The sequence below is a fragment of the Dermacentor andersoni genome, chromosome 11 (genome assembly GCF_023375885.2).
Source record: "Dermacentor andersoni chromosome 11, qqDerAnde1_hic_scaffold, whole genome shotgun sequence".
Lineage (NCBI taxonomy): Eukaryota > Metazoa > Arthropoda > Arachnida > Ixodida > Ixodidae > Dermacentor > Dermacentor andersoni.
The window spans coordinates 3,732,067-3,752,816 of NC_092824.1; positions in this window are offsets into that span (position 1 = coordinate 3,732,067).

The following is a 20,750-nucleotide window of genomic DNA, read 5'->3' on the forward strand; positions in this document are numbered from 1 at the left end:
GGTAAATACGAAGAAGCGCAAACAACAGCTGCAAATGAAGCTTAGATGAAGTCTCGTTCCTTTCGAGCAGCATGGCTACAGTCTATTGTTAGAGGTGTGCGCCGTGTCGGTTTCGAACGGCGGCGGCTTGCCGGTCGTGTCTAGTCGGTGGCGGCGGCGCCGGCGGCGCGGCGCCGGGTATTTAATCGGCGGCGGCGCAACGCCATGTTTCGGCGGCGGCGCCGGCGGCGTGACAAGCTAAGCCATAAACTTAAAAAGCGGTTTCGCTACAGCCTTCTATGCTAAACTGGCTCAAAATTTAGGGCATTTCGTACTAAGGGATGAGATGACCAATTACGCAGGGGTTGAAGGTTGAGAGAAATGCAAAATGTTCTGTAAATCTTTTTTGGCGCCATATTAAAAAAATGAGGCACACATCTCAAGCGCGTATGTTGTGTTTATATATCTCTTGCTCCACGAATGTGCAGAACCTTTCTTGTTTTCTGCGCCGTAGTCGCAATTATTTTCTTTTTTTTTTGCTATGCCTCGGTTATATTTTTCCATTGCGCAAGGATTCAGTGAATTAATCTAGAATTGCAAAACCGGCACCGACGCACGAGACACTCTATATATTAATCGTACTTCCACTTTTTTCTGAATGAAATTGTGTTCATACAATATTCTTTACGAAAAAAAGAAAGAGACCTCTTCTAGCCCACCTTTTGCTTGGTTCAGCCCTTTACCAGTCAAATAATTAGTTGATGCTATAACACAAACATTTCCGATTGGACAGTTTCTAAAATCACTTGTCCTGAATATTAGTCACCATTGGTTCCAAGTAACTTTTCTTTTCACGGCCTTTTCCCGGAATATGAAAGAATTAAAGTACTTTTTTGTGCAGCAGGTGAACAGTTTTCCAGCTGAGGGTATAAAACAAATTTGACCGCTTTGTTAGCGCATGAACAGCTAAGTTGGATAAACTAAGTGCGGATTAGTCATTCCTCATATACACTATTTCCGAAAAAAACTTTTTAACCTGCATATCGAAACTGTTCTATAGTTCAGTAGAGCTGTCGGTGTCAGTTGCATTCGAATTTCCACACATTATATATATATATATATATATATATATATATATATATATATATATATATATATATATATATATATATATATATATATATATATATATAAACTGTTACGAAGAACTGCATTATGCAGTAGAAATGTTCTTGTTTGCGAAACCCAATGGTCGTTTCAAATTTGTGCAGAAATAAATTCACAGACACACAAATTGAATGTTTTCACATAGTTTTAACATAATGAGCCGCGTGACAGCATATATTCAAGCTCAAGAAAAGCGCCAGCCAGAGTTTAGCATGCAAACGATAAAAAGAAACACAACCACAATCATCACAATGCGTGGAATATTTGACCGCAGTCTGGAATTGTTAGAACTGACAAACCAACACTCTACGGTCCATGAAAGTAGAGGGAGAAAGTAGATAAAAGGCTGCATGCCGAACACACCATAAACGCATCAGAAACTAACAAACTGGCAACAAAACAATAACTAGAAGAAACAATTTCGTTCAAAGGCACGATTTGCAAAGACTGTAGTTGTCATGAATAAACAAGAGTTTATCTACCGTGAGTGGGTGCAAATTGGCTCTTCGAGATCGGAGGACCATACCAGCCACCGAGAACACTCGCTCGCTCGGGGTGCTCGTGGCTGGGATGCGTAGAATCTTTTTAGCCCGACATGAAAGCCATGGTAGCTCGTTCTGAGCCCCTTTCCAAAATTTTAACACGTCGTTCAGGCACAAGGTTTACTTAAAAGTGCGTGGCACTCCGCATTTATTTCATTGGTCCACTGCTGTGGCGCACTATAATGGCGTCGTGCTAAGGACGTCAAAACGTCGTTAGGGCGCGTGTCACATTCACTCGGCTTTGCCACGTCTCATTCCTTGATATAGCGACGCACCTGCTTCGCTAGAAACTCAAGTTTGGATGTACCCCTTTCTGTCACGTACTCTTCAACAGCTTTTAGATTTTGAAATCTAGGATCGAGAAGCGATGCCGTGACCATGAGATCTGTCAGAGGAAACCTGTGTTCAAATCTCTTCAGCATCTCTCTTTTGATTTCTTGAACTACGCTGCTTCCGGACATGTCTTGCAGTGAGGCGAGAAGCTCGCTTCGAATAGCGATGAGCACATTAAACGTGCTCGATTTTAACTGGGATAGCAGCTCCACCGCGCATTTAAACTGGCTTAGGAACTGCGCAATCTCTTCAATCAGGCGCCTGTCTTCGACACCAGGGAACGGGCGCCCTATCCGAGCCAACAACTTCCTGAGCGCAGTCTTATTCGCGACGAGGCTCTCAAACATAGCTAATACGCTATGCCACCTGGTTGGTGTGTCCAGTTTAACTGTGACGCCCCCCCCCCCCCCCCCCCCCCGTGCTGCTGGAGCGGCTTTGTATGCGTGGCCGCTGTTTTGACAGCCTTCATCAAGTACAGGATCATTTTCGTCAGGTTCAAGCGCTTCGGCTGTGCTGACCAACGATTGCACTGCCGTATTCCGTTCCGAGTCCACGATCTCCTCCAGGTCGGAGGCCCGGCAGTACACAGTTTTCACAATGTCACGGCAGTTGAATAGCAAACTGTCGAGTTTCGGGACACTTCCAAATCCATCTTTGATGACGAGGTTGTGTAGGCCGTGGCCAGCACACAGGTGGCGTTCCGTGTGCGCGAGACTCGCTGCGCGCCTCATGTTCGAGCCGGCGTCAGTGACTGCACACACTTCCTTTCCCACCATGTCGAATTCTTCCAGGCACCACTGAATCTCATTCATGATGGCAGCGCCTGTATGTCTCTCGGTCATGTGCCTCCTGCTCAGAGTCAATGACACGACGTCGAAGTTCTCTGAAATAAAAACAACAACCATTACAGTCTGAAACAGCGTGGTACGCCGCTTCCCTCGCCAACAAAACACTTCTTGGTAATTTATAGTAAAAAAAAAGGAAAAGATGTGTGCCAGCCGCGGCATCTTTTATCGACCTATGAAGCACCTGAGGTGCGGCCAGCTTAATTAAAAGGTCAGTGAGTGGAGAGGAAATAAAATAGGGGAGCGATAGGGAGAGAGGACAGGGGTATAGGTATAGTTATAAAACACTGTACAAAGAACGCGACGCCCGCCCGCGATTGTCCGAGCACCGAGATAGCTTAGACTGCAGGCGGGAGTCCCCTGACTGCATAGCGCGCGCGCGCGCATGTCCGAGATTTCACGGCGCGCGGGCCAAACACACACTGTTACGAGCGCTCGCCCGGGCTCGGCAATACATGATATTCACAAGTCGCTCGAGCGGCGCACACAGAGTCCGCTTGCAGGTGGTGGGCGCCGAAGCACGCACGCGATGCCGTCAATCGGCGCGTGGGGACGCGCGCACAAACACGCAGCCACGCATCGCACTCACGCACAATACATTTACAAGCCGCGCGCGCGGCGTGTCCTATCAAGAAAAATAAGCAACGCGCGAGGTACACTATACTGTAACGGGTGCCCGATCCGCCGCGGATCGAGCGGCTGTTGCACTGTACGGCCGTGGTATACTGTGCGACAGCCAGAGCGGGGGCGCCCGGCTGTATGCGATCGTCCGAGGTAGCACGCGCAGAGCGCCCTGTCACTGCGTGCAACCAGCTGGAGAGGAACACAGAATTGAACACACTTCAAGTGTGTTCGCTACACTCGCCCAGTATTAATGCAATCATTTAATGCTTTCGTGATATAATAAATATGTCTTAAGACATAGAAGCACAAACGAAGCTTTTTCTTTTGCCTTGTCTGAAAGCTCAAGTCAGTTTACTGTAAATGAAAACTTCAGAGAAGTACTTTGGAAGCACGCGCCGAAATCGAATACATGGGTTGAGGCACGCGGTTATTGGTATCAGGAGTCCGAAAACAACAGGCTGGACATACCATCAATATGATGACGAGTGAACGTGATGTAGGCTCGCCGCCTCTAACTGTCGGTCCAAAGATCGTACGTGACGGCACAGAATCTTAACCCCTCAGTCACCATTTTCTTCATCTGTCCGTGCATGGCACGGTGCACATCATCCAGCGCTGCCCTCGACAGCGTCGTTCATGTCAGGGAGTTCTTGGAGCTCTCTGATGACTTCATATTTTATGAAGAAGTCCTACAGAAAAGAAATAGTCACTATTCGTTCACACCTACAGTAATATTATAAAAGAAAAGCGTATAAACTGCGTTATAGCTGTCACCCACCTGTTATCCTTCGCCATTCAGAATGTTAAACGGCAGCAGGTCTCTGGCGATCAAGAGGACCAGGTCTCTGGCGAGCAAGCTCTTTTTTGACGACGTTGTCGTCTTGCGCCTGGGAATCGTCTGGAGAAAATGCTTCACCGTCGCGGCAGCCCTAGCTGCCCCCTTCTTGCAGTCGTCTTGTAGTTTGTGGGCATGCATCAAGTGTCTTTGCATGTTCGACGTATGTGGGTGGGTATTTGCGGGGCCACCTTCACGTTGGCGCACGCCCATGTGGGGTGATATAGGGAGGCGTAATCATTACAAAGGGGACATTTGTATGAATATAGTGTAGGGTGTATTGCGTGTAGTCTGCTTAAATGGGGGTATGTATTGGTTTGTAGTTGTGGCCATGTTACGGCGTCTTCACGTGAGAGGGTCTTGTGTGGAGGTGGGTATTGTCGTCTGTTCAATCTGTGGTGTTGTAGTATGGCGTTGTATTGTAAAGGTACGGGCTCCATGGATGCAGCCGTATCCCTCTCTTGTGGCTCCCGGGAGGCATGAGCTCGGGCTACAGCGTGCGCACGCTGATTTCCACGGAGGGACTGTCCTGGAGCCCGCACTATTTAAAGGTCCGGGAATTGGGAGGCCTGTTTGAGGAGTCGGTGAGCGATTGAAGATATTCTGCCTCTCGCGTAGCTACGGCAAGCTGTCTGGGAGTAAGTAATAATTGTGACGTACTCGTTGGTCAGGCTGGAGGTGATGGCCAAGGCGATGGCTGTCTTCTCCGCTACGAGGGCGCTGGCACTGCGGACCGTCATCGAGACCACCTCTTGCAGGTTGTAGTCGACAACTCTGGCCGTCATGGCTGCTCTTTGGGGGTACTGCGCGGCAGCTGTGTATAGTGTGGTGGGGAGACTGCCATATTTTGTCTGTAGAGTTTTTGCGCGAGCTTGGCGACGATCGGCATGATGTTCCGGGTGCATGCTTCTGGGGATAGGGGCTACCTTGATGTGGTCCCGGAAGTTGGGGGCCAGATGGATTGCTTGTTCGTGGCCTTTGCCGTGTATAGGGTAGCCTAGGCGCGCTAGGACTGTTCTTCCTGTTGGTGTGAGGGCTAGTCGTTTTCGGTGGCTTGCGCGGTGGGCGTCTATAATTTCTCTTATAGTATTAAGGACTCCTAGGGCTTCAAGCTTGAGTGTAGTTGTTTCCAGTGGTAGGCCGAGCGCTTGCTTGTAGTTTCCGAAGAAGTACGTCTAATTGATCTATCTCCTTGGGAGTGAGGGTCAAGTACGGGGCAGCGTAGGCAGTGCGGCTCATTATCAGGGCCTGGACGAGCTGCATTATGTCGTCTTCTTTCAGTCCGTATTGTATGGTGGTGATACGGCTGACCATTCGCATGATTTGGAAAGTGGTCTGCTTGAGACGTTGGATGGTGTATGCGCCTCCGCCGTCCTGTTGTATGTGGAGTCCGAGAATGCGGACGCGGTTTACTGTGGGTATTTCTTTGTCGTCGAGGGTGAGTGTGATGTGGGGTAGTTCATTGTGTTTTCTTCGTGATTTCTGTCGAACGACTAATAGTTCTGACTTCTCGGGGGAGCACCGGCGACCACTTGTTTTTGCATATTGCTGGACGACGTCGGTCGGTTGTTGAAGGGCGTCTTGTTTCTCTCCTTCGGAACCAGTGGTGGTCCAGATAGTGATGTCATCGGCGTATATTACATGGCTGATTCCTGGTATTGCGTTGAGTTTGTCAGGTAATTTCATCATCGCAATATTGAAAAGGGTGGGTGATAGAACAGCACCTTGTGGGGTTTTTTTGTTGCGGGTAGGTAACGTCGGGGTTCTGAGTGAGCTCGCCAATGGCTATTGTGGCCGTGTGGTTGCTTAGAAAGGCGCGCACATAATTGTAAGTATTACGACCCCAGTTCGTGAGGCTTAGGTTTGTAAGGATGGTATAGTAAGCCACATTGTCGAAAGCGCCTTTGAGATCGAGTGCTAAAATCGCTCCGGTGTTGTGCGGTGAGATGTGTGGAAGGACTTGTTCCTTCAGCTGAAGAAGGATGTCGTGGGTAGAAAGGTGGGGCCTGAATCCGAACATTGTTTCAGGAAAGAGGCCGCTGGATTCTTGGTAAGCTTCTGGAACATGCCTAGGCAAGCTTCTGGAACATGTCATTCTGAACGAGCAGGCATATCTGAAACGCAGGGGAGTTCATGTGTCGCTCCTGTCTTGTGTTACATTTTCTTGTCTTTTGCTGATAGGTCATTGGACTTTCTTATGGCGGGTAGGTTTTAAAGGGTTTTAGGTATGTTGATAATTCTTTTAGTGCTTTTAAACGATAAGGGTGACTTTACGTCCCCTACTATCATTTTTGAAGCTTTTAACAACCAAGGTCAAGGGTTCGTTTTTACGCATGAACTTCCTGACGCCGCAGCAGTGCCGTTCTGAGATTTACAGCTGTCTTTCGAAGTTGGTCACGTCTGCTGGGCATATCATCCGCGAGCCTTGAAGCAATTACTGCCGTACGACTCCACGCGGATGGTGAAGCGAGCAGTAGGTAGTGTCTGCTTGGAATCACCTCTGCGAGAATCGTGCGTGCACCAAATGCAGTCTAGTTTCTCAAACCAAGTTGGAGGCCTTTTGGCAGCTGGTCTGCCTTTGACGGTTGTCAACGCCATAGCAGAGTCTCTATTGCAAAAAGGAAAGCCTGGAGCACGAAGAACAAGAGCAGAGGTCCTACGACCGAATGTAAGATGGCAGGTTGTACCCTACGTGCACAAGGTGTCCCACAACCCTAAAAAGGTTGCTAGCCGTCATGTTATTCCTCTTGTTTTTTCTGCTCCCAACAAGCTTTTGAAGCTCTGCTCTCAAGTTAGCTGTGAGAGCAGGCGGGGCTGCCGCACTCCAGAGGGGTTGTAACTTGTATATGCAATTTCCTTGTACCCTTGTGGGCAGCTCAACATTGGACAAACCGAGCGTTGCGTGAACGACTGTTTAAGGGAACATGCGCAAAAATAAAGAAAAACGAGGATAAATGATCACATATGGTGGCTCATGGTACCGCGTGTGCGTGTGACGCTCGAGTTTCTGATACCATCAATTTGGGCAGGAGCGCCAAGACATCTAGACTTGCACTGAAGGCCCTCTTTAACAAGAAGAACAGAGGTATGTGTATAAATGAGCCGTCTGTTACTTGAAGGTAAATGTGACTTCTTGCGCAACCGCTTTTGAAGTGCATGTGCCAGTTCTTTTTGCATGGTATGCGCATGCGTGGCAAGAGGATATTATAAAGGAGGTTTATTGGGGTTCGTAGCGACCGCCGGTTCTACGATGCACCGAGCACAGTTCCCGAGCTCGAGCCTCTGCTGCGCGCTTGATGCTGTCGATGCTGCTGACTGCGCGCACGTTCGTCATTTTCCTTACAATGGCCCCGCGGAAATAAAGGAGCCATCCTGGCGACTTAGTTTTCTGGAACGAAGGTAGAATTGTGATACGGCTTGAGATGCTGAACGTGAACGACTTCGCGGTTACGACGTCGCATGTCGGACGGTGGCGTTAGCGGCTCAACCAGGTAATTGACGGGTGATGTTCTCTCGAGAACGCGGTATGGACCATCGTAATTCGGAAGGAGTTTTGAAGCGAGCCCAGGCGTGCGGTGTGGCACTAACAACCAGACGAGAGCGCCCGGGAGAAAAGTGGAAGTCGAGTTCTGGGCATCGTGAACGGCTTTTTGGCGGTTCTGGTCGTCCGAGGTGAATCGTTGGGCAAGCTGGCGACATTCGTCTGCTTGTCTGGCGGCTTCCGAGATCGGCAGGCATTCGGATGGGTCCGGTCGGTAGGGCAGAATGGTGTCGATGGTGTGCGAAGGATGACGGCCGTAAAGAAGGTAAAAGGGTGAGAATCCGGTAGTGGCCTGAGTCGCGGCGTTGTAGGCGTAGGTTACAAACGGAAGAACTAGGTCCCAATTAGAGTGATCAGGTGAGACATACATGGCGAGCATGTCACCAAGAGTTCGATTAAAGCGTTCCGTGGTACTGTTGGTCTGTGGGGGATAAGCAGTGCATTTACGATGAACAATAGCGCATTTAGCAAGCAGTTGTTCGATGACTTCAGATAAAAAGGGGCGGCCTCTATCGCTTAAAAGTTCACGCGGACCTCCATGACGAAGGAGAAAACGGCGAAGTAGGAAATTGGCGACCTCTTGCGCTGTAGCATTTGGTAGAGCAGCAGTCTCCGAATAACGGGTTAAGTGCTCTACCGCAACGATTCTCCACCTGTTGCCGGCAGGAGTCAACGGAAGTGGCCCGTAGAGATCTATGCCCACGCGATCAAAGGGTCGGGATGGCCATTGTAAAGGCTGGAGTTCACCGGCAGAGTTGTGCGGTGGCGCTCTCCCGCGTTGGCACTCATGACAAGAGCGGACGAACTTTCGAACGAAATTATACATTCCCCGCCAGTAATAGCGGTGTCGAAGTCTTTCGTAGGTCTTGAAGGCTCCCGCATGGCCTCACTGAGGGTCGACATGGAACGAGGAGCAGAGCTCTGATCGCAAGATTCTCGGAATGACGAGTAACCAGGTGCGTCTCTCTAGGGCATAGTTGCGTTGATATTGTAGCTGGTCGCGAATCGCAAAATGAGGCACTTGGCGCCGAAGCGTACGTGACGCTGGAATTTTCGACGTATCCGAGAGAAGGTGGAGCAGAGATGCAGTCCAGGGATCATTACGCTGTGCAGCAGCGATAGTGTCAACGTCCAGAGAGGATAATGTGCACTCGCAGGGGGAGTCGTGACTGGCCTTCGGGGGAAGCGGTGATCGGGATAGCACGTCAGCGTCGGAGTGCTTTCGCCCGGAACGGTACACCACGCGGATGTCGTATTCTTGGATTCGCAATGCCCAGCGGGCAAGGCGGCACGATGGATCTTTGAGCGTCGACAGCCAACATAGTGCGTGGTGGTCGGTCACTACGTCAAAAGATCGGCCGTATAAATATGGGCGAAACTTCCCAAGCGCCCACACAATGGCCAAACACTCCTTTTCTGTAACGCAGTAATTGGTCTCCGCCTTGTTTAACGTGCGACTAGCGTATGCGACGACGTATTCTGGGTGGCCAGGTTGACGCTGTGCCAACACAGCGCCAAGGCCTGCACCGCTTGCATCGGTATGGATTTCGGTTGGCGCTTGTGGGTCAAAATGGCGAAGAATGGGTGGCGTCGTGAGAAGACGGCGCAAGGTTGTGAAGGCGTCGTCACACTCTGGAGACCATGATGAGAGATCTCTAGCGCTACAAAGGAGCTGCGTGAGAGGCGATATAATTGACGCAAAGTTTCCAACGAATCGCCGGAAGTAAGAGCAGAGGCCGATAAAACTGCGTAGCTCTTTCATAGTAGTATGTTTTGGGAACGCAGTAACAGCACGTAGCTTCTCGGGATCCAGGCGAATGCCCTCCTTTGACACGACATGGCCTAAAATTGTTAGCTGACGAACAGCAAATCGACACTTCTTCAAGTTAAGTTGCAACCCAGTGTTGGTCAACCAAGTGAGCACGTGCTGGAGGCGGAGCAGGTGCGTTGCGAAATCAAGGGCGAACACCACAATGTCGTCAAGATAGCAAAGACATATTTTCCATTTGAGGCCATGCAGAGCATTATCTATCATTCTTTCGAACATAGCAGGTGCGCTGCAAAGTCCGACAGGCATGACGGTGAATTCATACAAGCCGTCTGGTGTAACAAAGGCAGTTTTCGGGCGATGGGCCTCTGCCATCGGAACCTGCCAGTAGCCTGACCGCAAATCCAGCGAAGAAAAGAACTCGGCTCCCTGCAAACAGTCCAGAGCATCATCGATGCGTGGTAATGGGTAGACGTCCTTCAGCGTGATCTTCTTCAACCGTCGAAAGTCAACTCAGAAGCGGATGCAACCGTCTTTCTTTGTGACGAGGACCACAGGAGAGGCCCATGGGCTTTGGGAAGGTTGAATGACGCCTCGACGGAGCATGTCATCGACCTGGCCTGCAATGACGCGACGTTCCGTAGCGGACACGCGATATGGTCTTTGTCGCAGGGGTGAGTGAGTGCCAGTGTCGATGTAATGCTTGACTGTTGATGCACGGCCAAGAGAGGTTTGCGCAGCGTCGAAAGAAAGGCGGAAGTGCTGAAGGATTGCGACAAGTTGAGATCGCTGCGAAGGCGTCAGATCTTCGGCGATGAATGAGCTGAACACACTAGTCGATGTTGAGTCTGGTACGAAGAGGGCACTCAGTTCATGGGCGGCAGTAGAAGACACTTCGTCGAGGACGGAGACAATTCATGTTGAATCGACCGACTCGACGTAACCAAGGCGTTCGCGCGGAGCAGTGATAGCGGCGATGAAAGATTATTGTAAATGGGCATCGTGCTCACACCGGCGGCAAGGTCAAGAGCTGCAAAGGGCAAAGGAAGCGCTTTTCGGGTAAGAAAGTGAGGAGAGGGCATGAAGAAGACCGTCCCATCGGATATGGTACTACAGAAGACTGGTACGAATGCTGAAGAGCACGGGGGGATACGGGTGTCTTCTTTCACGACAATTTTAGCGGCAGGATGGGCATCGACCGAGGCCAGGTCACCAAGGTGGAAAAGTTAAATCTCAGCCCGAGCGCAATTGATGATGGCATTGTGGCGTGAGAGAAAATCCCATCCTAGAATAACGGCGTGGGAGCACGACGAAAGAACTATGAATTCAATCGTGTACAAAACGTCCTGTATGATCACACGGGCAGTACAAGCAGCGGTAGGGCGAATGGGTTGAGCGACAATCCAGACAGAGACGTCGTCACTTTACGAAGCGAACGGCAAAACCTGGCGTCCATAACTGAAATAGCGGCACCGGTATCGACTAAGGCGACTGTAGCGACATCTTCGATAAACACATCAATGACATTGGCAGGTAAAGGAGGAGGACTTCGGCATGTCGACACTTGCGCAGTTCTTGCCTCAGGAACTGCGTCGTCTAGTTTCCCTTTTCGTTAGAGACGGGTCGTCGACGCATAGGGGAAAGCGATCGACGACGTCGGGAGGGTGACCGGAGGCGTTCGAAGCGAGGACGGCGATCAGTCTGGGAGCGAGCTGGTGATGGGTCGAAGGGTTCGTAAGGCGCATTTGCATCAGGTGGCACATAGGGCACTCGGCGATCGTCATCGGCATGCATATTGATGCATGCATATTTCGTGTTTCTTGTGACCGATGCACGCGGGCGCCACGACGAAGACGACGAACGCTCTCTGGCTCTCGAGCTGTCGGCTGAACTGGCCAGCGCTGCAGTTACCCTTCGTTTGACTTGCTGAAGAGCTGGTGCATTGTAATGCCAGCTATCGTGAGAAGTGTCCTCGCTGATTAGCATGCATACCGCTCCAGAGTCCTTCTCAAGCTTGATCGGCTGCTGGTGTAGAGGCATTGTTGTATACTTTGTAAATGGTCTCCAGTCTCAATCCATCGTTCGCTTGACAATATGTACGATTCTATACTTCCATTAAGCAGTCGTGAGTAGCGCTTGTCTTTGTCCACCTTTCTTATCTTTGTGGTTTTTTATTGCGCTAAGTTACCAGTTCAATGGTCTTCATTAGGATGGAGAACCTTAGCATCAGTGTTGTGTGTAAAAAATTTTACTTCTAGCACTGCACAAGATAACATTGTTTTCTGCTGATGCGCAAGTTAGCACTTGCAGGCTTTTGAAGAACTTTCTCTAAGCGCACTGCGTGCTCTTCATCGGAGGTGCCACTGATGATAACATCATCGAGATAGACGCAAGCGGCCGGAATTCTAATAATTCTTGATTCAGTGAATTTCTGGATGATTGCTGGTGTTAGAGGTTCGCCAAATGGCAGTCTGTTGGCCTTGTAGAGACCTTTGATGGTGGTGACAGTGAGCAATTCTGAAGTTTGTTCGCTCAGCTTTAACTGCTGGTAGGCTTGATTCAAGTCCAACGTGCTGAAGATTTTCCCCGCATGAAGCATGCTGAAGAATTCTTGGGGCATCGGTAGTGGATCCCAGGATGCTTTCGTCACTTTATTAGCGGCACTCCGGTAGTCCCCGCAGAAACTTAGGGCCGTGTTCTTCTTCTGGGCGCGAACGAATGGTGTAGGTCATTCTGAATGTTGCATTGGCTCGATGATACATTGTTCCTACAATCAATGGAACTCATTTTCAAATGATGTTCGCATGGTGAAGGGTACTGGCCTGTCCATTAAAAAATTAGGTGATATATCTTGATGCAGGTCCAGGGTGATGGGAGGTCTATTATTCCCAGGAATGTATTCTGAGAACACTGGCTCGTATTTCTCTTGTAGCTGTTTCACTGCCGGGTGGCTGGGTTTTTGGTGTACCCCGCAAACCACCACAAGTGGGGTGAACCCTTTACTGCGTAGCAAATTTGATCCAGAAGAACACACACGACGAGCAAGAGCAGCTGTTGTGCCTAAACGTTGTAATAGTCGTCTACATTGGCAAAGCCCAGTGTTGGCCGGGAGTGACTGCACCACGTTCTCCACTGCGTGCGGTCTTTCTGGAGAGCTGGTGCATCGTCATGCGAGCTATCGTGAAAAGTGTCCTCGCTGATTAGCGTGCATACCGCTCCATAGTCCCTCTCAATCTTGATCGGCTGCTGGTGCAGAGGCATCTTTGTAAAAATCTTCTGTTTCATACCGAGGTTCACCACTCTGTTCAAGCCATAAAGTTTAGATGATGTTGGTGATGTCGTAATTGTATCACTTTGCATCTGACAAACTTGAAGGTCGATGATGTTATTCAGCTCAGGTGTGGTCTGCGATCTGAGCTGCTTGTGCTTCGCGATGCATGCTTTTCATTGTGTCGATGTTTACAGCCAAATGTGCAAATTGCTATCTAGAACAGACAGCTCTGTGGATTATGGTGTTGGTCGCATGGCCAACAGCGCTGTGCCTTTGTACTTGCTTTTGCCCTTGTAGTGGAGTTGCGTGCCTGCTGACTGCTCTAATGTACATTATGCAAAAAAAAGGGGTGAGGCGTGCAGACAAAACACAAGAAAAGAGAAGTGGACAACACGAACGGCGTTCGTACGTGTTGTCCACTTTTCTTCTTTTGTGTCCTTTCTGCACGCCTCACCCCTTTTTTTGCATAATGAATCCTTACGAACTAGCTGAGCTTTCTGTCGTTCTAAATCTAATGCACAAGCTAAAGGTTTCGTCGAATATCCCTCTGCTGGGGGGGCATTATTCTGTAAGTGTCCACCTAGTGAACATGTTCATTTTGTGTGCTGCTGAAGCTGTGATTGGCTGGACTGGGGTATACGTCAAAAGGAGACGGCTAAGCCGTACTTCAGTAGCAGGCGAAATGGCCATGTACACTAGGTGGACACACACAGAATACCCCCCAGGTGACTGGCGCTCTCCGCTCGTGCGGGGATGTCGTATGTTCTGGTAAAAGTTAGACCGGTCTCCGAGAACAGGCACTGCTGCAGGCCTTCTTTTTATTTATTTACAAATACTGCAGGCCCTATTCGGGCCCAAGCAGGAGTGATTACATCAATAGTAATAAACAAGGCTGGAAATTAAAAATATAATACAGAACAATAGTAAACGTATATGATAATATAATATACAGGAACATCAGTTTTTGCAATTTAGATTTATCAACAATAAATACGAGTTAGGAACAAGAGTTGAAGTTCGCGACTCAACAACAAAGCAGTGATAAACCATGGACACACAAAAGATCACTCAATTCAGAATTTTTACCTAATTTTATTACAGAATACAGACGATAATGAATTAATTTCCTTCCCTATGCGCAGGATGCTATTAATCAAAAGAAAAACCATTCACAAGATCAACCAAAGATTGTGTGGTATCAGCGTTAACTAATTCTTGCGGTAATTTGATGCATTGTGATGTGATGCATTGTCACGCAGTCTGCACACAAACCGGCCTCACAACATAACATCCAAGGGTAGCGTAGAGGTCTTACCAGTTGAGGTAGCTGGTGTGATGTTATTGGGTGCAGGATCACTCCAGAAAGAGGCAGAAGCACAAACACACATCAGACATGTATTGACGCACATAACATATAGAAAACGGCACACACACGTGACAGTTCCCCAAAATACCTCAGACGACATGCAGCTATATACATGTATCAGTCAATTATAATCGGCCTACAGTTGAGGCGGAAGCGCATGTCGCCGTGTCGGAGACCTCGTGGAACCGATGTCGGCCAGTGGGGTCGGACAGCCGTGCCGGACGGCTGGGTCGGACAGCCGTGTCGGACGGCCGGGTCGGACAGCCGGGCCAGAAAACAGGGTCGGACCACCTCGAGAGGCTCAGGGGGCCCTGCGCAACAGTCGATATACGGGAGCCTCCGCGTGCCCGATTTCCCTCCGGCAAGGTTTGCGCTCGGGAGCCCACGGCCGCAGTCACCGGGTCGCGTCCACAGCTAGCGGGGTAGCCCGGTGGCCACTCACCCGAACGCTCGATCGCCCCGGTTCGGGACCACCAGCCCTACAGGATCAGTTGCCCAGCGGAAGAGCGGGGCGAGGTAACCTTTCAGCGGGCGACAGCGTTGACTGGGGTGTGGCGTAGTGGCGCGGGCGGCGATAGCTCCTATGGGCCAGACGCCCAGCGAGGAAGCTCTTTTCCGTCGAACGCCGAACCTCGCTCGCTGCTCACGCCACGGGCCACACTCTCTCGCGCCACGCTTTTCGAGGCGCCACTGTCGACGCTCCCAAATCGGCGTCGATGATGATGATGGCTCTCTCGCTGGCATTTGTAAAGAGTCGATGTCCTCTTCGCCCCCGCGCGACACACTGCCTTCATATGTTTATACTTCCCACTCCCGCGTACTATGTATTATCACAGCTGGCACATCAGCTCAGTAGCTGATATGCTCGATGTCAGAGTCCGGAAATTGCAGTCGGCGACAAGTGTCTCGAGAGTGGCTGCATAGTCGCTCACTGTTTCTGCTTCTAGTTGGCCCCGACGTCGTTGACGAGGCCGGATGTGAAATGCGAAGCCTTTCTTTGAATGGTAGCAGTTGTTAGTTTTCTGCAGCCCTCACCCAGTGGTTTTACCTGAGACCTGGAATGGCCGGGGATCGTATTGTTTCTGGAGTGCTGCTATGCTGTCGTCGTAGTCAAAGGCCGTTGAAGTACTTGGCTGGACGAGCCCAAAGACAGTGTTGTACGTCCGCTCCCCGCAAAGTATTAGGAAGTTGGCTCACCTCGAAGCTGGATCCGTGACCCCATTAGCTTGAAAAAGGAGAGTCAAGACATCTGAACCACGATGTCCAGGTTGAACCGTTACTTCCTAAAAGCCAGCTCGAAAGCCTGTGCATAGCCATGACTTGTCAAAAGCGCTGCGTAGTGCAGAAACAGAAGGCGTAGACAGGAGAGAGCAGTTAAATCCTTTTTTATTGTGTGGGGCACCATTTAGGGAGGAAGTCACAGTGAGCGCCCAGCGAAAACCGACTTGTTCCTGTGCCCCGCGGGGAGGAGGGTCACCCACTTAAGAGCGCGTTCCCCCGAGCAGGTCTGGAGCACTAGTCGGCCACGTCGGGGATGTGATGGGCCAGGCGGTCGCGTCAGAGATTAGACACGCCCAAGTGGTACATGAGATGACAGTTAAGAACAAACTTTGGCTAGACGTAGCTTTTCTTACGGTAGACAAGCAGGCGTTGAAAACTGATCCGGATAACGTCTGCTGTGAGCTTGATTACGGGTGCTTCAGAATGCCTACATTCCCGTTCACTGCGCCCTCGCGTGCAGGAATACCTTTTTTGGCATCACTATGTCTAAGCACTAAGTAAAATCAGCTTCAGCACTAAGTAAAATCAACTAAGTAAAACATTTTCTGGGGCAACAAAAGTAGCTGAAAGAAAAAGAGGACAAGACGAGTAAGCGCTATTCTCGTACAATCGTCCAATCGGTGTTTTTTTTTTTTGGAGCTGCTCTTTTTTCTTCCCATATTTTTGACACATGCGCTTCCAGTCATATGTGAAGCCTAGAGTTTCTCACCGCGGAATAGCTCACCTATATTTGTCTCGTAGATGCTCGTCATTAGGGAAACAATAAAAGGATACATTTTTGTAGGCACCCTTGAAATCGGACCTACGAGCAAGCACACACTATATAGGCCTTGTCACGAAACATCACTGTCACCACGCGCAAAGAAAAGAAGCAGCAAACGTTACGTCGAGAATGTTCACACACCGCTCATGGCAGTCGACCTTCGGCGAACGCACAGGCCGCCGTCCGCTTTGATGCCCTTCTATCAGCACCGGCGGCGCGATGCGTCACAGCCGGCAGTATATGAAACGCTCCTTTAGAGTTAAGTGGTAGGGCGCTATAACGTAAAATTATTCCAAACTTTGCTATTCCAATTCCGCAATCAGCCCTCTGCGATTGGTGAAAAACTTTTTGGATCACCCCCCTTACACCTGTCTGTCACGCGACGTCACGAAAACCGCGATAGCTCCCCATCTGATATGATGTCTACAGACTCATTATGCATGATTTGACTGAACAGAAGAAAAATAGTTATTTCTGATTCGGCGCCTTTTCGCCATTAGCCCTCGGCTATTGGTCAAAAGTTTTCGGGCTGCACCCCCTTCACCTGCCTGTCACGCAACGTCACAAAACCTCAAAAACTCGCCGCGTCAAAGTGACGTGTACGCATTAAAGATGCATTAATATGCCGAACAAAACTGAATTTTATTCTGAATAGCCGCAGACTGCCCCGTTCCGAAAGGAATAAAAGATGGCTGCCGCCGATAGCTCAGGCACTGGCTACTAGCATCTGCGAGAGAGCATGGGTTTATATGCGTGCATTAAAATTTTTGCGTGGCTGCGTAACGTTTTCGAGCACTTTCGGCACGTTTACGACGTCGTTCTGCCTACTATTCTTTGCTGAGTATGCGATTTAGCGTCATTCTTAAGCTTCCTTTGTATACCGCCGCGGTTGACGAGCCACCGTAAGCTAAGTCAGGGAAAACGGACCAATCACAGACGCCGGCTACACCCTCCTCATTCGGTTATCTATTTTCAGTGCAGTGGCTTGGCTCCATAGAATCCCTCTCCACTTGAGCGTGCTCCTTGCCTCTTGTGAGCCAATTAGATAAGGCAATCCGCTCAGTGTAGGCAATGTTATTTGTTTTTCCTGCAAACAAAAGTGACCTCCTATGAACGAGGAGAGCGTTTGATTGGTCTGTTGAGAGAACCCTGCGGGTGACCGCCCGATGCTTGCGTCGGCGGTTACGCAACTTTGACGTCAGGATATTGGAATAAAAACATATTGGAATAGTTTTACGTTATAGGGCCCGTAGCTTCATGAGCTGAAGAATATTGACGGACCCATACTATATTGTCACGTGGTAGTGATGGTTAAGAAGGCAGCAAAGCTGTGATTAACGAAACGAGCGTTTTATTGGCCGAACTTGTGCCCTCAAAAACAGGCTACACTGAAAGAACAACGGTAGCGGTGAACACGATCGGCGGTCGTCGAAATCTGGTCAACTGGTCAAGCGTGTCGGATTTTATACATCAATCGTCGAATGTTCCAGACTAATCGCTGGGACCCGCGCGCGTTCCACAAAGTTCTACATTATTCGCGTCGCGCACACATGCAATCAGATTACACAAGGATCGGTCAGACAGTGGATGGAACCATCGATAACATTCCAGAAACTTCCGACACATGCAAGCGCGCCCCGCGCTGTGCGATAACATTTGTTAGGCGGTGAAATGTGTCGCCCGATGAAGCCAAGTACACGTGGCAATACCTCCCCCCCCCCCACACTTCTTAAAAGAAAGCATCGACCCGATGCTGCAAAACAAACGAAAGTAATAAAGCAAAGCACTCGTAGCAACGAAACAACAAAATAAGGAAGTTGGTCAGCGTCCGTAAAAAGGTTTAAGACGCACCACGTGGACCACTTCAGATAGTGCGCGGCGCCGCTGTGAATGCGAAATACCGTGTGGCACGACCTCATAGTGCAGTGCGCCAATACGTCGGATTACCTTGTACGGTCCGAAATAGCGTCGCAATAGTTTCTCACTCAGTCCTCGTCGGCGTATCGGGGTCCATACCCTAACACGGTCGCCGGGCTGGTACTCGACGAATCGTCGTCGGAGGTTGTAGTGTCGGCTGTCGGGTTTCTTCGGCGCGCTGGAGATAGGTAGCCACGTCAAGATTCTCCTCGTCAGTGACGTGCGGCAGCATGGCGTCGAGCGTCGTCGTCGGGTTCCTGCCGTAGACCACCTTGAACGGCGTGATCTGTGTTGTTTTTTGCACCGCCGTGTTGTAAGCGAATGTTAAGTACGGCAGGACGGCATCCCAGGTCTTGTGTTCGACGTCGACGTACATTGCTAGCATGTCGGCGAGCGTCTTATTCAGCCGCTCCGTAAGAGCATTCGTCTGTGGGTGGTAGGCCGTTGTCCTCCTGTGCCTTGTCTGATTGTATTGCAGAATGGCTTGGGTGAGCTCCGCTGTAAAGGCCGTTCCTCTGTCGGTGATGAGAACTTCTGAGGCGCCATGTCGCAGCAGGATGTTTTCGACAAAGAATTTCGCCACTTCGGCTGCGCTACCTTTCCGTAGTGCTTTAGTTTCAGCGAAGCGGGTGAGGTAGTCCGTCGTCACGACGATCCACTTATTTCCGGCTGTTGACGTCGTAAAGGGTCCCAACAAGTCCACCCCGATCTGCTGGAATGGTCGGCAAGGAGGCTCGATTGGCTGTAGTAATCCGGCTGGTCTGGTCGGTGGTGTCTTGCGTCGCTGACAGTCTCGGCATGTTCTTACATAACGGGCGACGTCGGTGGTCAGGCGCGCCCCATAATACCTTTCCTGTATCCTCGATAGTGTCCGGGAAAATCCGAGGTGTCCAGTGGTCGGATCGTCATGTAGGGCGTGCAATACAATACAATACAATAATAGGACGCAGTCCTGACGGGACAACAAGAAGGTAGTTGGCTCGCACTGGTGAGAAGTTTTTCTTTACGTGTAGGTTGCTTTGAAGGGAGAACGAAGACAATCCTCGCTTAAATGCCCTAGGGACAACGTCGGTATGCCCTTCCAAATACTCGACGAGGTTTTTCAACTCCGGGTCTGCTCGCTGCTGTTCAGCGGAGTCTTCCGCGCTTAAAATGCCAAGGAAGGCGTCGTCTTCTTCGTCATCTTGCGGCGGCGAGTCAATGGGGCGCGTGATAGGCAATCGGCATCAGAGTGTTTTCGTCCGGACTTATAGGTTAGAGTGACATCATATTCTTGCAGTCTTAGGCTGCACCGTGCCAGCCTTCGTGAAGGATCCTTAAAATTCGCTAGCCAACACAAGGCATGATGGTCGCTGATGACTTTGAAAGGCCTGCCATGTAGGTAAGGGCGACATTTAGCTGTAACACAAACGATGGCGAGGCATTCCTTTTCGGTTGTAGAATAATTGCCTTCCGCTTTCGACAACGACAGGCTAGCGTAAGCTATCACGTGTTCATGTACATCTTTTCTCTGGACTAGGACGGCACCGAGGCCTAGGCTACTGGCGTCAGTGTGGATTTCGGTATTGGCGAACTCGTTGAAGTGCACAAGTACGGGCGGTGACTGCATGCGTCGTTCGAGTTCTTGAAATGCGTCGGTCTGCGGCGGTTCCCGCTTGAACTCGACGTCACATTTAGTTAGCTGTGTCAGCGGCTCAGCAATGCTTGAAAGGTCCTTGACAAAACGCCTGTAGTAGGCACACATGCCGAGGAATCTACGCACTGCCTTCTTGTCGATGGGCTGCAGAAACTTTATGATGGCAGCTGTCTTCTGCGGGTCGGGGCGGACTCCAGACTTGCTGATGACGTGGCCTAGGAAGAGAAGGTCATCGTAAGCGAAGCGCACTTTTCTGGCTTCAGAGTGAACCCTGATGACTTGATGGCCTCTAGTACTGTCGCAAGCCGCCTAAGGTGATCGTCGAAATTTCCGGCGAAGACGACGACGTCATCCAAGTAAACAAGACAGGTCGGCCACTTCAATCCTGCTAATACCGTGTCCATGACGCGCTGGAACGTTGCAGGCGCCGAGCACAGTCCAAATAGCATGACCTTGAACTCGTAGAGGCCGCCTGGCGTGATGAAGGCGGTCTTTTCGCGATCTCTCTCATCGACTTCGATTTGTCACAGCCAGACTTGAGGTCCATCGTCGAGAAGTATTTAGCATTGCAGAGCCGATCCAATGCGTCGTCTATCCGTGGAAGGGGGTACACGTCCTTTTTGCTCATCTTGTTTGGTCGACGATAATCGGCGCAGAAGCGCAGGGTTCCACCCATTTTCTTCACCAAGACAACAGGGGATGCCCACGGGCTTTTCGACGGCTGGATGATGTCGTCGCGCAGCATTTCGTCAACTTGTTCTCTTATAGCTTCACGTTCTCGCGCCGAAACTCGCTAAGGACTCTGGCGGAGTGGTCGAGCGCACTCCTCGGTGATTAATTATGCGATGCTTTGCGACTGGTGTTTGTCGAATCCTCGATGAC